The 20,898-nt window shown below is 44.7% G+C and overlaps 1 protein-coding gene across 5 annotated transcripts in view; it reads left to right on the top strand.

Annotated features, from left to right (window-relative positions):
* RALGAPA2 (Ral GTPase activating protein catalytic subunit alpha 2) overlaps positions 1 to 20,898 on the top strand; it is a 459,903-nt gene that overhangs the window by 349,827 nt on the left and 89,178 nt on the right. Inside the window, exon 38 of one of the 5 annotated variants that reach the window (XM_049869402.1) lies at positions 16,964 to 20,390. The exons of the other annotated variants lie outside the window; for them this stretch is intronic. The gene's annotated coding sequence lies outside the window, so the exon portion shown is untranslated. Of the gene's footprint in view, positions 1 to 16,963; positions 20,391 to 20,898 lie in introns of those variants that run through there. 5 annotated transcript variants of the gene reach the window in all.

The raw sequence follows: 20,898 nt of genomic DNA, 5'->3' as shown, positions 1-20,898 counted from the left end.
TTTTTGTTCCTTTCTAATTTTCTGGTGTCTTTGCTCTAAAAATGATTTGTCATAAAGACTACCTCAGTGATGATGCCCTAGTAAAGTGCTGGCCAACTTCAGGCTCCCTGATGCATGGAGGTGGCTGCGTGTCACCTGGATGCATGGAGGTGGTCTGTGTGTCACCTGGATACACCAAGGTGGTCTGTGTGTCACCTGGATGCACCAAGGTGGTTTATATGTCAACTGGATGCACGGAGGTGGTCTGTGTGTCACCTGGATGCACCGAGATGGTCTGTGTGTCACCCGGATGCACCGAGGTGGTCTGCGTGTCACCCAGATGTACCAAGGTGGTCTGCGTGTCACCTGGATGCATGGAGGTGGTCTGCGTGTCACCTGGCCACTGCTGCAGCTTTTCCTCCTCCTCCTCTTCCTCCTCCTCCTGGTTCATTTCAAATCTCGTTTGGAAAACTTACCTCTGCAACCATGAATGTTGCTAATCTGCTACCATATGTGTTTAACTAATTTATGATTAGTTTAGAATTGTTTTTCATTACTCTAAATGGTTTTCAGTTGTTTTTAAGTAAAACCCACCATATGGAGAAATTGAGAGGGGGGGAAATCTCAAATTTTTCTGTTTTATCACTTTCCATGTTTAACTCTGCACACCTACTTACTGGGAACATACAGCTCTGTAGAACAATCAAGGAGGTCGCGGTTTGATTTCTGTAAATAACATGTCACCAAGTAATAATATAACGTTTTACTGACTACAGCTCCTGTTAAAGAGGGATAAAAAAAGCATTCCAGCAGGAGAGATGATAATTTTGTCTTTAAGAAGAAAGTGGACTGTGTTTGTGAAGTTAGTCATTTAAACAAGTTCCCCCCCGCCCCCCAAAACAGCAATGTGTTGCTCGGTACTGGTGGAATGCATTCATTTTGGCTATGACATGAGTTCCGTTTTTTTCAGAATGTCTGCTTATGAGCTCAAATCTTGAAGGTTTTTCAAAACAGTTGTTGGGTTTTGCCATTTTTTCTCTTTAAGAGTAAACTTCTTTACAAGCTGGTTCTGAGAATGATAAAGGTATTGAACAAACCAATTAAATCTATTTATTAAATTTACGCTGAAACGTGAGTCTAAAAACCTGTGTGACTGTTAGGATAATTGAAAGTGCTTCCGTGCTGTTCAAAGGAAGGTACTTTTCAGAAGCTATACTCTGAGTTTTCTTTTTCCTGTCCCTGGCACGTGGCTGTGGGGAAGATGGCCTTGTTGGGTGGATGGATTGATTGGCCTTTCTTGATTTTGGTTTGTTTTTAAAGCAAAGATTTGGAGAAGCAACCCTTTCCATGGGACTTGGTCTCGTCAAGGCCACGAGTTGAGCCAAAGCCACAATTAGGTTAAAGGGAAGACACTCCTCTGAGCTCTAGATTCCAGGAGCAGAAAGAATGTTGGGTCCAGCGACCCTCATACCCCGAGCCAACCTCAGACCAATAGATTGGCCCTCTCTGCCACCCTAATTCACCCTGTGGGTATTACAGGCTTCTCTGTCTTCATGAATCCTCTTTCAAAACTCAGACACTCCTGAAACAGTCAGACATTAAATTACAGCTGCTCAAATTGGGAGGCCAGGCATCGTGCCTGGGGTGTGGTGAGTCCCACAGATCAGCAGCGATACTTGGTGACTGATCATTTACAGCATTTTATATGAAAGTTAGCGTGAGCCATACATTTGCATTTATTTTCAAGTTAAAGAACCAACGTCCACTACTTTTGCCATTTGTCCATGAAGAGCCTGAGACTCAGAGAAGGCCTGGGTCCATGGTGATGGCGGGCTCAGAGCACAGGCAGCCTGACTGCAGAGGCTGGACTCGGCCCTCGAGAATGGCATGCAGTGAGACTCGGGCCAGCAGCCTGGCAGGCAGGAGGATGTTGGGGGTGCTGGGATGTCGAGGTGGCTGGAAACTATAAAGGACAGACAGCAGCAGCTTCTCAACTAGGGTACTTGTTATGGGACGCCCAAGGCTCTAGTGGGGCCTAGAGATACAGGGAAGGAAGGTAGAGACACCATTTTGAGGTTCCCCCCTCAAAAAAAAAAAGCCATGTCAGAGAGTCACTGCCTGCCTGTGTTCATCTCAAAACATCCATCTGATGAAGACCCATCTCCCTCATCGCCACCCAAAAAGGGGCTCACCCAGTGTCTTTCCTCGCTGAGAAAGTAAGAGAAATCCCTCCAGATCACATCTCCATGTCCCTGTGATTTTATAACCCTTTGCAGTTGACAGTCTTACCTTTTTAAGACCTTTGTTAATTGATCAAAGGGTTAAAAGCATAAAAACTATGGAGCTTTTTAAGGAAAACGTGGATATTATGCCTTTCTTTAATCTATAATAATGACTGGTTTTAGGCAGAATGTTTTAAATGTAACTATTGTAAAATCTCTGCCCTTGTACCAGTAGTTAAGTGTCATGGCCCATTGATAGAGCTTTACGGAGTTCAAAGGCTGTGCTAGCCTATGCTTGTCTCCGTGTCTTTCAGCCACAAAGGAAAAGATGTCCTTGTATCAAGCCTTAGCATTCATGTGAAAAATGAAATCGTGTTCAGTTTGTGCATAGATTTTCAGAGAGATTAAAGTGGGCAGCACGTAATTTTTCTCCATAAGAGGCTGCCTTTGATGTGCTTGCTCTCTGTTTATGCTGAAGTGTTGGACGTTGGTTTTAGCCGTGGAAGAGTGTCCACTCGTCTTTGGCACATTCTTATACCTCTGTGTTCAGGCCTTGTTCAAGGTGGATCTTATAATTCAGAGATGGTGTTACCAGAGCTGTACATTTTGACCAGATGCCAGCCTGTCCTGGGAAGATAAATGCCAAGGCAAAGCCAAAGTGTTTATCGAAAATGATCAGGAAGCAGGACTAAAGCATTTATTCCAAATGGCCAGTTGTAGTCCACATTTCTGGCGTTTCATCAGCAACACAACAGAATTATCCTTTGATGCTTGCTTGGTTCTGGCCCTGGGTTCTGATGTGTGTCTGAGACTTCACGGCGAAGGAAATCAGTGAGGTGGTTACGTTCAAGGAGCGAGAGTCCCTGAGCGTGTGCTTACAGCCTGAATCAGGCTGGGATGATGGAGGTCTGGGTGAAGATGCCTTACCAAACTGAAAGTCAAGAACATTCTCACAAAATATGTATGGGCCAGCTTATGAATCGTCGTTTTGTGAGTTCTTAAAATGTGCTAAATGCCTTATGTGCGTTAATCTTCACTAGAAAGCACAGCTGTTGTCACATTTTACAAGAAAGGAAACCGAGGCACAGAGAAGTGATTTGCCCAGGGTCTCTCAGCCAGTGAGTGAGAAAGCCTGGGTGCTGGAACTCCACCACTGGGCCCTCTTCTGCTCTCCAGCTTCCCAGCTGCATTGTCTTCAGCTGCTAAAGATATTCTCACATTTCTCTCTAGCTTTATTCAGACACTCTTCACCTCTGGGAAAAAAAAGGGGGGGTTCCCCCTTTGCCCCCTTTATGAAAGTGAAATCCAATGGAAGTTTTTTCTTTGTTTTCTTTTTGTAACGAATGTGTACTTCTGTGGAGCCCCTGGGTGGTGCAGTTAACGCACTCAGCTGTGAACTGAATGGCTGGAGGTTCCTGTTCACCGAGAGGTGCCTCAGAAGAAAGGCCTGCCGGTCTACTTCTGAGAAACCAGCCTTTGGAAACTATATGGAACACAGTTCTACTGTGACACACACGGGTCACCATGAGTCAGAATCAACTGGATAGCAGTTGGTTTGTTTTTTTTTTTTGGTTTTTAATGTGTACTTCAGGATAACTTAACTTTCTGTTGATGGTGTTGTTAATGCCACCTCTGAATTTAAAAAAAAAAAAATCCTGTTTTAAAATTATCTTCCAGGCAGCCAAGACTAAATCCCTAGGAGAGTGTTTAGATGACTGCCTGGCATCTCCATACCTTTGTGTTTCTTACCTCCCTTCCACTTCAGGCTTGCTCAGCACTTTCAAACTGGGCAGCCACATATCTTAGATGCTGGCCTGTGCTTCTCAGCATAGGAAACCCAGAACACCTGGCAGGAGGTGAGAGGGGTTCCTCCAATAGCCCCATCTAATACTTGGGGGGCAGGGGCGTAGCTAAGGATGGCAGAGGAAGTAAGGGTGCCTGCTGCCCCGCCTTGACCGTCCTCTGCTGTCACTGCGGTGCCTGCAGAGAGCAGCCTTCTGGCGAGGGCGTCGGGGGGCCTTTCAGCCACCCGTCCCACCTGACTGCTGTGGATCCACAGGTCCGCCGTTAATCTCAGCATGGCAACAGTGCTGCGATGGAGGGATTACCGGCCCTTCCTGCTTCCTACTCCTGTTTCCCTGTCTTTCATTTTCTCTCATGAATTCATGCCAATATATTTGAAAGTCCTCCTGCAAAAGGAAATTGGAATGTGAATTCCAAGTCAAAATGAGATTTAGTTTTCTGACCTCTCAATTAAATTCTGCTTCCATTTGTTTTTTTTGTTTCCAAGTGGGTGTTAACCCATACTAAAAGGAAGGCAAAGCTATACTGTTTCATTTCAAAGAAGCATTTGGCCACTAAATAAAAATAGAGCCAGGATCCATGTATAAATTATTCAGAAATGTGGTAAATAAACGTGCAAACTTTTCGCTGGGGCTATCGCTATTGCATTATTCAGTCCAATAAAGAGAATTTAATTCAGCAACATTGTTCAGTGATCTACAAAAGGCATACTGTCTTTTATGAATAACTTATTTTCCCGGGGCACTCTAAAGAAAGTGGGTCTTCGTTAACCCTCGAATGGCTGGCTAATGTAATTGAAGCACGACCACCTGGCAGCGAGGTTGCCAGTCAGCTGCCAAGGCAGGCGGCCGGAGGACCAGGTGCTCTGCTCACGCCTTCTGATTGTTACAGTGGAATAAACAGCGGGATCGCACAGTGTGGCCGGGGGCGAGCATCCAGGCCGTGCCAGCCAGAGAGCCTGCTTTCTTCCCTTGTCTTTGACAAGGGCTCCAAAAGTGCTTCCATTCATTCGGCCAGGTAGACCTGACAAAGCACCAATGCTGTCTGCTGCAATTAGGGAGGAAACACAAGAGTGGCCCTAAGAACCGAGCAGCAACGAGCCTGAAGTACCTGCTTCTACATCCTTTGAAGCCTTGAGGCCTTTTAATGCTGTCTGTAATATTGAAGCATATTTTTTTTCTTTATTCCAGAGAAAGAACCTAAATACTGAGTGACCAATGTTTCTTAAAGCATACTTGCTTTATTATGTTTTCTGTTTTAAAGCATAATACGACATACTCACCTTATGATAAATATTTAGGCCTGCATTCCATGGCAACCCAAATTCCCTGTTTCTTGGATTCTGCTTAGGAAAGTGCTGGGCCAGGTCATTTCTTTCTGTCTTCCTTCATAAAGGCCTACAAGCATCTCTATTTAACTAACTGAAATAGTCCTCACTCTGGGCTGTTGCTTATTCCCAGTGATTTTTTTAAAGCACTGCACTCATATGGAGCTATAAAAGAAAATTAACATTACTTGACTTTAAAAAAAAAAAAAACTTAATTAAGAAATAGGCATTATGACCTTTCTGAGGGATTCTGAACATGAAATGGTTCATTAAGTTCACATTAATACAAAAGTAAAGAGCACTTCCCTAAAACAGCACAAAAAACCGCTCTCTCTCAATGCACTGGTTTATTTCATTTGCTAAACACAGGAACCATGAAACGTTTCATCCCCAGCAGCACATTAAATATGTGCAGAAGTAAAATTACAGCCGAACAGTACCTTGTACTTTGTACTCATGGTGTGTACATTTCAATAGGCTGGGAGGAAAAAAAACAAACTGTAGAAAGATCCTTTTATGAAATTAAATGACCCGTTTTGTATTGCTCTGAAGCTGTGTGTAGCCGTTGATTCAGAGTGGCTCTGATTGTTGTCTATAGCTTTTCCGTTGGCTAGTCCCCGCCACCACCCCAGGTGAGTATCTGTCATCAAAAATTAGGAATGAAAAATGTTTCCAGTTGGATATTTAGTCTGTCCAGCCAAAAAGAAAACCAAACTCAGTGCCGTCGAGTCAATTCCAACTCATAGCAACCCTATAGGACAAAGTAGAACTGTCCCAGAGGGTTTCCAAGGCTGTAATCTTTACAGAGGAGCCATGGTGGTGCAGTGGTTAAGAGCTTGGCTGCTAACGGAAAGGCTGGCAGTTGTATCCACCAGTCACTCCTTGGAAACCCTGTGGGGGCAGTTCTACTGTGTCCTGAGGGGTTGCTATGAGTCAGTATTGACTCAACTACAACGGGTTTGGTTTTGGTTTTTGTAAATCTTTACAGAGGCAGACTGCCACATCTTTCTCCCACAGAGCAACTGGCGGGTTCGAGCCACCGACCTTTCAGTTAGCAGCTGAGCACTTTAACCACTGCTCCACCAGGGCTCTTTATTTCCTCTGTCCAGTGGTTGCTAATTATAAAGAATTGCCAGGGTTGCTTAGAAGGGTGAGTATTAGGTCTGTGGGGCTTTTCAATGTGTCATCAAATGGCAGTCAGGCCACTCCATGATAAATTGGGAGGTTACTGGAGCCAAGTGCTGTCATGTCTCCTGGCCTCAGTCTCTGTATCTGTGAAAAGGGAGGGAGATGCCACAGTCAGTGAAAAGTGGCTACCACAGCATCCGGTATGGACAGCGGCCTAATACACACAGTTCCTTTCCCCTTTCCACACGCTGGGTCCTTTCCAATAGGAAAGGATGCCACGTTTACCTAGAAGGGACAGCAAGTCTGGAGAAGAACACAACTTCATACCTTTTTCAAAAGGATTAATTTTTCAGACTATTTTACATAAGTACTCTGCAAGGACAAAGTAAATATATATGAATTTCATTGTTGGACATACATATAGATTATATATTCATGCAGCCTTTGGTCTCCTAGCTTGGAATTCCATTTTGTTTTGATCAAACTTGATCGTCATATTGGCCACCCCTCTTTGACACAGTCTCGGGATCTGGAGATTGAAACTGAATCCAGCTCCCCAGTGTGGGACCCCCAGTCTCCCCATGGCCCTGTTTTCTCATCTGTAAAATGGGACTAAAATTAGTGCCATGTCCTTGGGAGCTTGGGTGGGTTTGATGGTTAGTGAGCACACAGCACTGAGAGCAGTCCCAGCCAGCGGGAGAGCTCCACAATGCTAATGGTCCTGGTGGTTGTGGTCGCCGTAGCTTGGCCTTTAGTGCTTACCTAGAACTCTGGCAGGGTCTTTCAACCTTCTTTGTTCTCTGGGCCTCCTGCCTTTCTCATAAAACATAGGATTACAAAGGAAACCAGTTATAGTGAAGTACAGAAAATGAACAGTGTTTTAAACCCAGCATATATATACTAATATATGCACATCTTTATTTGTGCATTAAATACCAAGAGCAGTGGCTGATGTTTTGCAACATGGGCAACAACGTAAAGTGATAGGAAGATACCTGGGATTTCTGCGGCCACAGAGTCACAGGTGGTACCCCTAGGACTTACTGTTCATACTCATCATGAAGAAATGCTTCATTTGGGTTAAAGGATAGTGAAAATTGATATGTAGTTTTTTACCACCCAACCACATGGATCCCTTGAACTCTGATCATGATTCAAAAGGGGCCCATGGACCCCGACTGAGTACCACTCCAGGGAGTCACAAAAGCCACAGCGTCAGGATTCCCCCGTGCCCCTCACCTGCCTCAGGTGGGTAAAACGTCAGAATTGGTTCTTCAGATGTTGCTGCAGTGTTAGTCAGTCATGCAGGGAGCCCACACCAAGCATGTTTAGGTTTGGGGTTTGTTTTAGGCCCTGAGGATAAAGAACTGACCAAGGTGGATCACAGTCCCTGCCCCGTAGAGCTCTCTGGCCAGGGGGAAAGGCAGTCAGTAACATTAACATACATGCTGTGTGAGACTAGGCTGGGTGGTGAGGGGGACAAGGACACAGGGCCGGGACAAGTGTCTACCTAGTGCCTCCTGAGAAGCTGCCATTTGAGAAATGACGTGAAGGAAGTGAGGGAGAGCCAGGTGGGAATCTCAGGAAGAACATTTCAGCCCAGGGCACCACAAGGGCACCAGAGAGAGGCTGCCCTGCTGGGGTAACTCTGGAGGTCAAAGATTCTGGCAGGAGGTCAGGGCTGGCCCAGGAAGGGCCTCAGCAGCCACTGGAAGGACTTTGGCTCTTGCTGTGCATGAGATGGGAGCCTCCAAGGGGCTTGAGCAGAGGAGGGACACGCTCCCAGGTCCACTCAGGCTGCTGGGTAGAGAAAGGCAGGAGGCTGCAGCCATAATCCAGGGACAGGATGACGATGGCGTGGTGATAATAGTCAAGTTCTGGGTAGATTTGGATTTGCTGGGATGTGGCCTGTGAGAGAAACAATGGAGCTGTGTGTGTACGAGTTACCAGAGAGCCTTCAAAACATAGGGTTCTGAAGTTGGTGCCATTTACAGAAGGTAAACATATTTAAACTAATAATAATAGCCAAACTTCTTTAGCTAACACTTATGAAATCATAGGTATTATACATAAACATAAACATACATGTTACACACATACTAACTGATAGGTTCTGTGGCTGGCCCTATTGGTAAGCCCATGAGCTTGGTGGACTGTGCGCTCTGCAGCCTGTGGCAGGGATCAGATCAGGCAACTGTGCCTGTGTGTGTCCAACAGGACATAGCGGACAGTCAGAGGCGGTAACTGTCTTCCCTCCTCACTCCAAGGGCTCCGGCCTGACGCTCCTCTGTCCCTAAAGCCCTGACTGCCCAACAAGACCAGGCGAGGCATGGGCTGTGAAGAGGGTTGCTGCCTCTTTACTCAGTTACCACTGTGACATTTAAGTCCACATCTTCTCTCAGCCACCAGCTCAGTTTCCCTTCACAGTGGAGACTGCATCAGGAGAGGGAAGAGATGAGTAACTCCTCTGAGCAAGGATCCAAAACCCAAACCCACTGCTGCTGAGTTGATTCCAACTCATGGTGACCCCGTGTATGTCAGAGTAGAACTGCTCCATAGGGTTTTCTTGGCTGGAATCTTTATGGAAGCAGGTCACCACCACTGAGTGGTTTCAAACCACCAGTCTTTAGGTTAGTTGTTATTAGTTGCTGTCAAGTTGATTCTGACTCCTAGCGAGCGACCCCATGTGACAGAGTAGAACTACCCCACAGGGTCTTCAGGCCGTCATCTTTAGGGGAGCAGATCGCCAGGTCTTTCTCCTGCAGAGCTGCTGGGTGGGTTTGCACCACCAGCCTTTTGGTTAGCAGCTGAACACTTAACTGTTACGCCACCAGGGCTCATTTTTAGGTTAGTAAACAACAGCAACAACAACAACAACAAACCGTTTGCCGACTCCGTATACAATAAAGTAGAACTGCCGCATAGGGTTTCCAAGGAGCGGCTGGTGGATTCAAACTGCCGACCTTTTGGTTAGCAGCCGAGCTCTTGACCACTACACCACCAGGGCTCAAGAGCAAACTGTGCCACCTAGGGACCCTGAACAAGGGAAGATCTACCTTATTAAATTGTTTGGTGGGTGAGGAGTAGTACTTACAAATAGGTTGAGGCCTTTGTGGAAGACTCGTGCAGAACCATGTTTACAGGCCTCGGACTAATTTGGGCGGGACTTTTTTTTCTGGAGGCACAAGGTATTTTAGATCCTTGTGGGGTCTTTATGTGAGGGGTTCTGAAATCACTAAACGCGAAAGCGTTTCCTTTATGGGTGAGGGGAGCAGTCTGTGGCTTTAGAGAGAAGGGAGAAATAGCAGCAAGCAGGACTGGGGCCCATGCCGACTTAAGGGGAAATGTTTTGGGCCCAGTGGGCTTTGTAGGATAATCAATGACTGCCTCTAGTATTAGATCGGACCACGTGAAATTGCCATTTTTGTAGGTCAAAAATGGTCAAAATCAGCAATTTTGTATGATTTAACTTAATACATAATTCATTCCATTTTAAGGATCCAGTAGGTAAAAAGTTATTTCTGGGTTTGTTCTTCTAAGCAGAATTTGGAACAAGAAATCTCCAAGAACTTTTAGTAATACCGCGTACAGACTTAATCTTCGTTCGTGTGCGTGTGCGTTCAGTGTAGGGCGGTTCCTGGAGAGGAAATGGAGGCGCAGCTTCCGCCTGCGGAAGGAAAGGTCTGCGCACTCACCCCAGCACTGGGCTTCCTTCACTCCCTTCCGCTAGGAGGACAGATCAGTGCCAGCCGGTCTTGATCCTGGGACTTCAGAGCAGCACCCAGGAACTCCACTGGCGTCCATCTTCTTCACTAGCATGCTAATGTATCATCTCTTCTCTCCTGCCCCAAAAGAGAGCTGCCAGGTCCTTATTCCCAGGGGGTCACAGTAAGGAGAGGACCCTCAGACCCTGCTCCCCTCCCTCAGATAGACCATCACTTGGTAAACGTGCGTTCATTTAAAGAGTGTATTCCTTACTATCCTTTCTTTTTTGTTCTGTGTTATCTGCCTTTGTGTATGTTTTTCTCTCCAAAAGGTAATGTCCTTGGGAGCAGGAAACATTAAGCACCCCTTCCTCCCCTGCACCCCCAACATGTAGCAGAGAGCTAAGTATATATAGCTAAGTCTGCTCAGGAATAACCAAATACCTTAAATTTGGTAAAATTTACCAAGTTTCCCTCTGTTTTATGGAATTCATGGCAACCTCGTGTGTGCAGAGTAGAATTTAGCCTCATGTTTTTGCATCATAAATCTCCCCAGCCCACTTCCTCCATTAGTAGTGCCAGGCTCTTCAACAGCAGTAAGAAGGTCAGCCACTGAGGCAGCTTTGCAGAACCTCCCGCGAGGAAACGGGGCTCAGTGTCTCCTGCCGCTCCCATGTATCTCGCGGTTCCCCTGGCACCTGAAGTGCTATGAGAGATTGAATTCTAGAGCTGTAAAGAAGTCTACCTGCTGCCTGTCAGCTTGCCATACTGTGGTGGCTGATGTGTTGCTAGAAGCTGGAAGCTACGCCGCCGGTATTGCACATGCCAGCGGGGTCACCAGTGGTGGACACGTGTCAGTGGAGCTTCCAGATTAAGACAGACTAGGAAGAGGGGTCTGGAAATACACTTCTGAAAACTGTAGTGCTAGAAGATGAACCCCTTAGGTTAGAAGGCACTTAAGATGCACGATGACGGCAACAATGGACTCAAGCATACCAACGGGTGTGAAGATGGCACAGGATCAGCCAGTATTTCATTCTCTTGTACATCAGGTCATCATGAGTTGGAGCCAACTCAGTGGCAGCTAACAACAACAGCAAAGTGAAGACCTGATTCCACACTGGGAGCCATGTCCCCGTGATGTGTCTGCTCCAGGGCTTAGGTAGAACAGATAAGAATAACTTCAGAATTGTTTCACTTTGATACCTTTTCCTAGAAGGAGATTAAATACAGTAGTCTAATCTCAGGCAGATGGAAGATGGTGTCAGCACCTGCCTTGTCTTCGCTTGCAGGCAGCCAGCCATCTTGGCAGTATCTTTGTCCGTCTCCTGTGTTTGTGTTAGGGAATCAGCCACTCACCTCAGTGATTTCTGGGTATAGCTGAAACATTCCCCTGCAGAACTCAGAAGGCTGAAATTATCTCCACTCATTTTTAAGAGTTTACCCTTTTCAATCAACTGTAGCTTTGAACTTACTCATTTTAAAGCTGCAGGCCCTGTGCTGATAGGTTGAAAGTGGCACCTTCCCCAGTTGGTGACACTTGGGTAATAAGCCCTCAGGAAAGGCTCCACGGGAGTCCAGTGTGGCTGGCACGGGACCGACTTTTGTTTGGGGAGGCTAACCATTTTCATTAACATTTGCTTTATTTTCATTTTCAATTTGCATATATACACTTTATTTCTTACTGTCTGGCCTTGCTAATTTACTAGAGCTTGGTTTCCTTGATTTTTTTTCTTCAGGCCCCCAAATGAACACCAGATCAAGAGACATTCCCTCCCCAGATATACCACTGTTCCTTCTCTCTTCCTCTCTTCCTTCGCACAGAGATAGGTTACCACTGCCGGCTAGGTCTGAGAAGCTGTAATGACAACTGACTGCCTCTTTTGGATACAAAAATAATTGACACTTTTAGTCACATTTATATTAAATGTACTGTGCTTTACTATGTAAAATAAATACACTGGAATATTTTATTATTTGCTTTCCCTTCTGAAATTTCGTTGATGTGGGTTGCGTTTTGAAAATATTTTAGCACATAAATCTGTTATGTTTTAAAGCAGACGTTTCCTTTAGTTCTAGTTCTTCCTGACATTGTATTCATTCTCAAGAAACTGTCCAGACTGTTTCATTTGTCAGCTGAACTGGTCTCTGTAATCCTTTGGGTACATGCTGACTGTATTCAAGAGAGAACACATTAATTATGAAATTAATTAGTAAGAGCCTCCTTTACGTGAGCTGAGTGGGTTTGTTCATGAATATTTACAGTTAGACCTCATCTAAGAAATATTTTCAACCTTGTGAAGTAAGTCAAACTGTTGGTATTGTTTGTACAGAAAATACTAAATTTTAGAATTCAGTTTGTATTTATTACTTTCTTCAAAGGGCTTATTCCTGATTTCTGTAGGTGGCCTCCCATGTGTGAACCCAGCTCCCCCAAACTCCCCTGGCTGGGCTTAGGCACCCCTTCTGGTTTCCTCCTTCTCTTTCAAAATATTTCCTGGAAGTGGTGCAGGCGCTCTCTGTGGGGCCCTGGACAAGCGATAGGTTGCAGCATGTGAAGTTGCTAGTGTTAGTCTGCTTTGGCCTCATCTGTAGCCTCAGAGCCTCAGTGTCGTCAGCTGTCAAATGGGAACAGCAGTACCTACTTCGTAGGGTTTTCGAGTATTATACAAGGTAATCTTGCTGCATGATTGGCACATAATAGGATTAATATGGATTGTATGTTTGTTTATGGACAGACAGATGGATAGGAATATTACTAGATGTTTGTCTTTACAGCATGAAGTAAAAATGGCTGAACAGATTTTCACTATATTTGAAGGGTGTGTTTAGGATGGAGCCCTGGTGATGCGGTGGTTAATAGCTATGGCTGCTGACCAAAAGGTCTGCAGATCGAATCCATTCTCCTTGGAAACCCTATGGGGCAGTTCTACTCTGTCCTACAGGGTCGCTATGAGTTGGAATCAACTCGTCGGCAACAGATTTGGTTTATGGGTTTGGTATTTAGGATGGTCTTTCTTAAAATACAGGTGCTTAGCATAGGCAGAATATACTTAGGAGATACTGAGAGCACACCCACAAACCAGATGTGAGCCACCAGACCACTGGGGTGTAGGTTCTGCCCTGTGCCCCGATTCAGGAGAGGCACGTGTTGCATTAGGAACCTGGCCAGACAGGCAAGCTGGGTATTCAGACCCAAGCCCCAGACTGGGCAGCATAGGGCCAGACTTTCTGCAATCCAAGCTACTTCCTGTGTGGGCAGCTTTACGGTGGGCAATCACAGGAATCCATGCATTTACCAGTGATGATTCTCCCTGGCAAAAAGGTGGCCATCTAGTTTTTAAAAAAGAAAAAAATCAGAGACAAGTTTATTTGAAGACAAATTAGAATTTGTTCTTTCAAAATAATTATAATTTTTTGCTTTCCCATATACATGTATTATGGCTGAATCAGTTCTCCCAACTTTGAGGTAGTCTGCTATTTAGTCTTTCTTAAACCACTAACTTTGGGGCCCTGGTGGCACAGTGATCAAGAGATTAGCTGCTAACCATAAAGGTCAGCAGTTCAAATCTACCAGCCAGTCCTTACAAATCCTGAGGGGGCAGGTCTGCTCCGTCCTGTAGGGTTGCTGTGAGTTAGAATCAACTTGACAGCAACGGGTTTGGTTTTGGATTTGATAAACCATTAACTTTAGGTAGCTGTTTGATACAGAAATGGTATGGCCTTTAATCCTCCTATAATTGAGGGAATCATCTGGCATTACTAAGGGGTAAAAAGTCCAGGCAGGTACGTTTAACGTGTCCTCCAAAAAGTTCAAAATCCAAAGCTCATCAAGGAGCTTACGGAGCTGAGTCTATACTGTTCCCAATTTTAATACGCTCAGCATGGTCACAAAGCTCAGGGGACGTCTGCTTGGTAGCTTTTAACTTTTCTCCCAGTTATTTATCCCATGGCAATCACCTGCTTGGGACACCAGGCAGCTGATGATAATTACCAAGGAGCGCCCTGGCCGCCCCTCATCGACAGCTAATACAAGACAATCACAGCCTCAGACCTGTCTCTGGAGAAGAGCACCCAGGTATTTTATTCTGTAGTGGTTGCATCATCAAGGAGAAAGCAGCTTGCTCTCATGCTGAATTCTGAGAGTGAAAAGCAATCACTACTAGCCCTCACACAGCCCTTAGAATTTCTCTCATCAAGTTCTTTTTTAAAACAGATACATGATTTCAGCGACCTAAATCTGATTTATTAGTTATAAGTTAAAGATTGTGTAACCCACTCACCTCTCTTCTAAACCTGTGCAGGTAATATCAGTAGGGGCTATCATTAGAGATAGCCCCTGTGTGGGCTGTGTGCAGAGGGAAAGCCTAGAACACAACCTGTCCCGAGGAATGACTGCTGCATGCAGAAGTGCACCTCATCTTCTATAGGTGACATTCCAGACTCGGCAACATGTGCTCACTTTGAGAATCTCATAGTCAAAAATGCTTTCAATTGTTTTGCATGCTTTCAAGGATAATTATAATCTATTGCTAGCTTGCAAATATTCTTGCAAACTGAATCAAACATTTTTAAATTATACAGTGTAGTGAATGCTTAAGTTTTCATTTTCTGGACACTATCCGTTAAACCTGTTTGTTCTTTGAAATGTCTTATAGCTGTCTGGGGTCCTTTCCTTGCCCTGCTGATTTTCTCATCCAGAGGCATCGCCAAGGCTATTTCAAGGGCCTTCTCTGTAGATCCCTGCACTGGTTTCTGCCCTGCAGCCTGAGTGCCTACTGCCACACGTGCCTCTCCCCACGGCCAAGTTGGCCTCCCTTCCCAGGAACCTCCTTGCTCCCCTAATGCCATGCAAGTTGTGGAGTCCAGATGCCTGCACCCGGTTTTAAGACTTTCCATGGTTCATCCCTGCCATCCCTCCCCAGTCCTAGTTCTAGGAGCCCTGTTTGCTCGACTTCTTTAGGCACTTTTGAGAAATCCCTCGTGATGCTTCCCTGCTGCCTTCCCTAGGGCCCTTTTCCCTGCCCCAGTCTCGGAGCCAAGCGTCAGGGGAGGACCCATTCTACAGAGCCCCCTAACCACACCAAAGGGTTTAGCCCTCCCCCCCTCACAACATTCAGTGGATTTATCTGGACAATCTAGAATCTCTAGGAAGAGCGTCTGCAGGTCTGTCATGTCACATCAGTTGTAAGCGGGAGAAGACAGGAATCATGCAATATACGTCCTTTATATTCTCTCTAAGCTCAAAAGAGGATTACCTCTGACTGAGGATACGTAGAGGCATTAAAAACATTCTTCTGTTCACGTGCTGTCATTGAGCCCCAGAGTCTGAGAAGACTCCAGTGATGTTTATTCAGGATGTTTCATTAAGGCAGTGAGACTTCTCCCCATGTGGAAGTGGAGAAGTTAGGGAGGGACAAGCAGGAGAGAAATGCAAAGGGAATTTCTAAAGTTGCATTTCTAAGTAGTCATGGGAGCTGGGGCAAGAGCAGTGAGAAAATGACTGTCCTAGTCCCTGGCCTCTGATTCAGCTTCTAATTGAGAAAAATATCCCCCCTGAAATATGTCCCTACCTCTTGGAAGATGCAATCTCAAGCAGTAGACAAGGAGGTGGTGTGCATTTTCCCACGAAGGCCTTGCTGCCTTGACTCTGGCAGGGCAGTGATTCTCTGGGCTGGATCCTGGACCGCTGTGTTGGGTAGTAGACTATTGACCCTCAGCCCCAAACTCATGCTTCCACCCTGTGCTGGAATATCACATTTCTCCCTAGCCAGCTGCTGCTTGTTAGGTTCCACCAACAGGGGGTACTACCAGCTCCAGCAGTTGTCGCTGTGATGGTGACCAGCCCCCTGCCAGGCCCTAGGCTCAGCACACATGTGGCGTCATTTACTCTCGCTAAGACCAGTCCAAAAGGTTGGGGGTTCAAATCTACCAGGCTCTACTTGGAAACTGTATGGGGCAGTTCTACTCTGTCCTGTAGGGTTGCAGTGAGTTGGATCAACTCGACAACAATAGGTTTGGTTTGGTTTGTTTTTTTTTTTTTTTTTTTTTGGTTAAGAGTAGTCCTGCAGTTCAGCTTCAAACCACAGTCACAGCTGAGGGAGCTGGGGCTCAGGGCACAAGCTCTTTCTTTAGGGCTGCAGTGCCAGGACTCAGTGGAGACTGCATCTGAACTCAGGCTTCAACTTACACCAAACTATCTGTGATGGCACATGGAACGTCAGGCCTGTGCAGATAGGCCCTCTTTTGCTCAGTTATTTGCACAGATGATTTTACTTTCTTCAGTGTTTTTTAATGATGCTAAGTGATACATAAGGTGCCAAAATACAGATCTGCCAGAAGCATAATTATCTTTGGAAAACGGCAGTTGGAGAATGAAAATCGACTCTTACTGCCTCTCAGTGTTTTGATTGTGGAGCAAAAGCCAATTGGATCTTAAAATTAAAAGCCCTGTTGTTCTCAATGTAGAAGCGTTTCATGACTTTATAATGAATATCTAATGGTGCTAAATCATTTTCTTATTTAAAATGTCCATTCAAAATGATTAATAAGTAATACCTTAGAATGCTGTACTGCTCTCGGTTCAGAATGTGGCCAGAAACAAGCACAGTAAGATGAATTTTGCTTAAATGGGCTCACTTAAGTTTCTTAATCCCTGATGTGTAAATGAAAAGATTAAATTAATATAGTTTATAACTCTAAATTCTGTAGTCTTATGCCAACTGGATTCTATGGGCAAAATATTGAATGATGCAGGAAGCATCCCAAAGAAGATGGAAGTAATATGTTTTTTTTTTTAGTAGCAGAAAGAATTGGTCGATGTTCAGCCTATTCAGGAGGTAGCATATGATCAAGAACTGAAGGTATTGAAGGAAGAAGTCCAAGCTGCACTGAAGGCATTGGCAAAAAAAAAAAAAAAGCCTCCAGGAATTGATGGAATACCAATTGAGATGTTTCAACAAACATGCAGCACTGGAGGTGCTCACTCATCTATGCCAAGAAATTTGGAAAACAGCTACCTGGCCAGCTGACTGGAAGAGATTCATATTTGTGCCAATTCCAAAGAGAAGTGATCCAACAGAATGCAGAAATTATTGTACAATATCACTAACATCACATGCAAGTAAAATTTTGCTGAAGATCATTCAAAAACGATTGCACCAGTACATCGACAGGGAACTGCCAGAAATTCAGGCCGGTTTCAGAAGAGGACGTGGAATGAAGAATATCACTGCTGATGTCAGATGGATCCTGGCTGAAAGCACAGCATACCAGAAAGATGTTTTCCTGTGTTTTGTTGACTATGCAAAGGCATTCAACTGTGTGGATCATAACAAATTATGGATAACTTTGTGAAGAGTGGGAATTCCAGAACATTTAATTGTGGAATTGCGGAACCTGTACAGAGACCAAGAGGCAGTCATTCTAACAGAACAAGGGGATACTGCCTGGTTTAAAATCAGGAAAGCTGTGTGTTAGGGTTGTATCCTTTCACCGTACTTATTCAATCTGTAACGCTGAGCAAATAATCTGAGAGGCTGGACTATATGAAGAAGAACATGGCATCAGGATTGGAGGAAGAGTCGTTAACAACCTGCAATGTGCTGATGACACAACCTTGCTTCCCGAAAGCAAAGAGGACTTGAAGCACTTACGGATAAAGATCAAAGACCCCAGCCTTAAGTATGGATTGCACATCAACGTAAAGAAAACAAAAATCCTCACAACTAGACCAATAAGCAACATCATGATAAGTGGAGAAAATACTGAAATTTTCAAGGATTTCATTTTACTTACTTGCATCTACAATCAGCACCCATAGAGGCAGCAGTCAGGGAATCAAATGACGTATTATATTGGGCAAATCTGCTGCAAAAGATCTCTTTAATGTGTTGAGAAGCAAAGATGTCACTTTGAGGACTAAGGTGCACCTGACCCAACCTGTGATATTTTCAGTTGCCTCATATGCATGGAAAGCTAGACAATAGAATAAGGAAGACCAAAGGATTGTTGTGTTTGAATTATGGTGTTGGCAAAGAATATGGAACATACCATGGACTGCCAAAAGAATGAACAAATCTGTCTTTGAAGAAGTACAACCAGAATGTTCCTTAGAAGCAAGGATGGCGAGACTGCATCTTACATGCTTTGGACATGTTATCAGGAGGGACCAGTCCCTGGAGAAGGACATCATGCTTGGTAGAGTAGAGGGTCAGTGAAAGAGGGGAAGACCCTCAGTGAGATGGTTTGACACAGTGGCTGTAACAGTGGACTCAAACACAGCAGCAATTGTGAGGATGGCACAGGACTGGGCAGCGCTTCATTCTGCCATACGTAGGGTTGCTGTGAGTCAGAACCAACTTGACTGCACCTAACAACAACAACAATGCCAGTCGTACAAGTATAATTCAGTTGTAAACTCTCTATTTATGCCAGATTAGTTATAAAAATTGCAATTAATTTTTTGCTACTCTTGGTTCTGGAGGAAAGGGGAAAGATCTAATTCTCATCCTTCGTGTCACTACCAAACAACAGTATTTGTGAAAAAACTTAGCAGTAAACATTGCAAGAGTCTTAACTAAAGTAAGTTTGAAAGATTACATAAGCAGAAACACTGTAAGGGAGTAAAAAGGGGCCTGGGCTTGAGTTGGAGCCCCACATTACTAGCTGGGTGGTCCCGGGAGAATCATTTATGCCCCCTGGCTCTGTTTTATCGTTTACGGATTGAGGTTTTCAGGAGGAGAACAATGAGTCCTTGGCTGCACAAGGGCTGTGTAAGTGGCAGAGCATTGTGCCAACACTGAGCAGGTGTTTTTATTTCATAAAAATGACGTCTTTCATTCTGAGTGAGATACAGCCTCAAAGGAACTCAGACTAATTATAACCTCATGAAGCATTTTAGAATCTTTCCCAATACTATAATACTCAGTATGGTGGTTGAATATCGTAGGAGTTGAGATTTGGAAGAGGGTTGAGGAGTGCGGAAGTACTTCTCATATACCTGAGTGGCAAGTAATGGATATGTAGGTGGCACTCAGTAAATAGCACCTGAATGAATGGACAGATGGGCACACAGACAGGTGGCGTGATAATTAGAAGAAACAAGGAATTGAGGGACGATGAACCTGGGCTCTCCGCATTGGGATGGATCGTACCTGGCCCTCAGGTTGGGGAGTCTGCAGTACAGTTCTGCTTCAGATTTGAATTGTGAGGAGCCTCTCCAACTCTCTTTGAATAAAATACAAAATGGCCTCAAAAGACGTTTTCTTCGCCTGGGCCATGTCTCATGTCATTAATATAAAACTGCTGATTTAATGGAGCTGCTTTTGATCCATTAAGGAAAGACACACCTAATTCAATTTGACTATTTTTCCAGGAGTAAGTGTCTTAATTTGCAAGAGAATGATTTGATTATAATTTTAAGTAATACTGCAGTTATATTTTTAGTCATGGAGATCATATCAAATGACTCTAAGAGGCTTAGATGTGGAAAGTCCCAGAGAATTGTGTGAGTTGGGAATATTACCTTTAATAGCTTTCAGAGTTGTTTCTATTATTTGTAATGTGACAAGTATATTTTAGTCAGAATGGATGGGATCTTTGACAGGGAATTTTGCATATAAAATATTTTAAAAAATCAAAGTATAAAAGCTTCGAATAATCCAAGAATATAAAAATATCAACCAAGATATGACACCCATATTTTTATCTGTACGTTTTCTTTTTAAAGCATGTGTCATCATGAGAGAATTTCTAGTTCTGATCTTTGTTCCGACAAGAGAGCCTTGTTGCTTTATTTGATTCTGCATTACTCTTAAAAAATTGAGTGTTTAGATACTCAGAGGTACCTACTGAAACGTAGTCTATACGTTGACTCTGTTGTGGATGTCAAACTTAAATGGGACCAGAGGTACCTACTGAAATGTAGTCTATACGTTGAATCTGTTGTGGATGTCAGACTTAATTGGGACCGAGCATCTGACCTGCACCTGATGGCATACATTCTCCAGGTACAAAAGAGCAAAATAACCCCTCTTCTTCCTTCCCACCGTCCACCCTTGAACCAGATTCAGCCGTAGCTCCTGGAGAAAATTGTTTTCTGCAGCCGACAACCTGTGGGGTTGTTGGCCATGACAGGTTGAAAGCCATGGGGAAACACTGTGGCAGATGAATGGTGACAACAGCCAGGTACCATGAAGGATGTTGCAGACATCGCAGCCCCACGCTTCCCAGATGGGGGGTGGGGGGGCACCAGGCCCTGGGGGCAGAGGGGGAACCACCACTGCAAGCACGAGCCTGCAAGGAGAGTTTGAATTAAGAAGTGAGTGTCCCAGGGAGAAAGACATCTGCGTTAGCAAGTACAAAGCTGAAAGGCATGGTGCACCCCATGCTGCAGAAGCCCCCACCCTGCAAAAAGAGAGAAGTTACACAGCAATGGGATTTAGCCAAGTGGTGGCTCTCATCCCCACTCTGACCCACAGGAACTTCTCTTAACAGGTTACTGCTAAAGGTACTTAATTAAGATGCAGGCAATGAGGTGTAGTTTGTAGAAGTCTTTCTAAACACATTAAGTTTTCCTTCTCCTGAAATTATTGGACGATAGAGCCTGAATTGGAGGGGGTGGGAGAAGTGCTTTCGTTTCTTCCTTCACATTTCTATAAACACACCAACGAGGGGATGAAATCGGGCCTTCTGTGAGTTGTGGCTCCACTGGTCTTTTCTCGGGGGTGGGGAC

The sequence above is a fragment of the Elephas maximus genome, chromosome 25 (genome assembly GCF_024166365.1).
Source record: "Elephas maximus indicus isolate mEleMax1 chromosome 25, mEleMax1 primary haplotype, whole genome shotgun sequence".
Taxonomy (NCBI): domain Eukaryota; kingdom Metazoa; phylum Chordata; class Mammalia; order Proboscidea; family Elephantidae; genus Elephas; species Elephas maximus.
The sequence above is the reverse complement of the archived record's forward strand: the minus strand, read 5'-3'. Positions and strand labels throughout refer to the sequence as shown.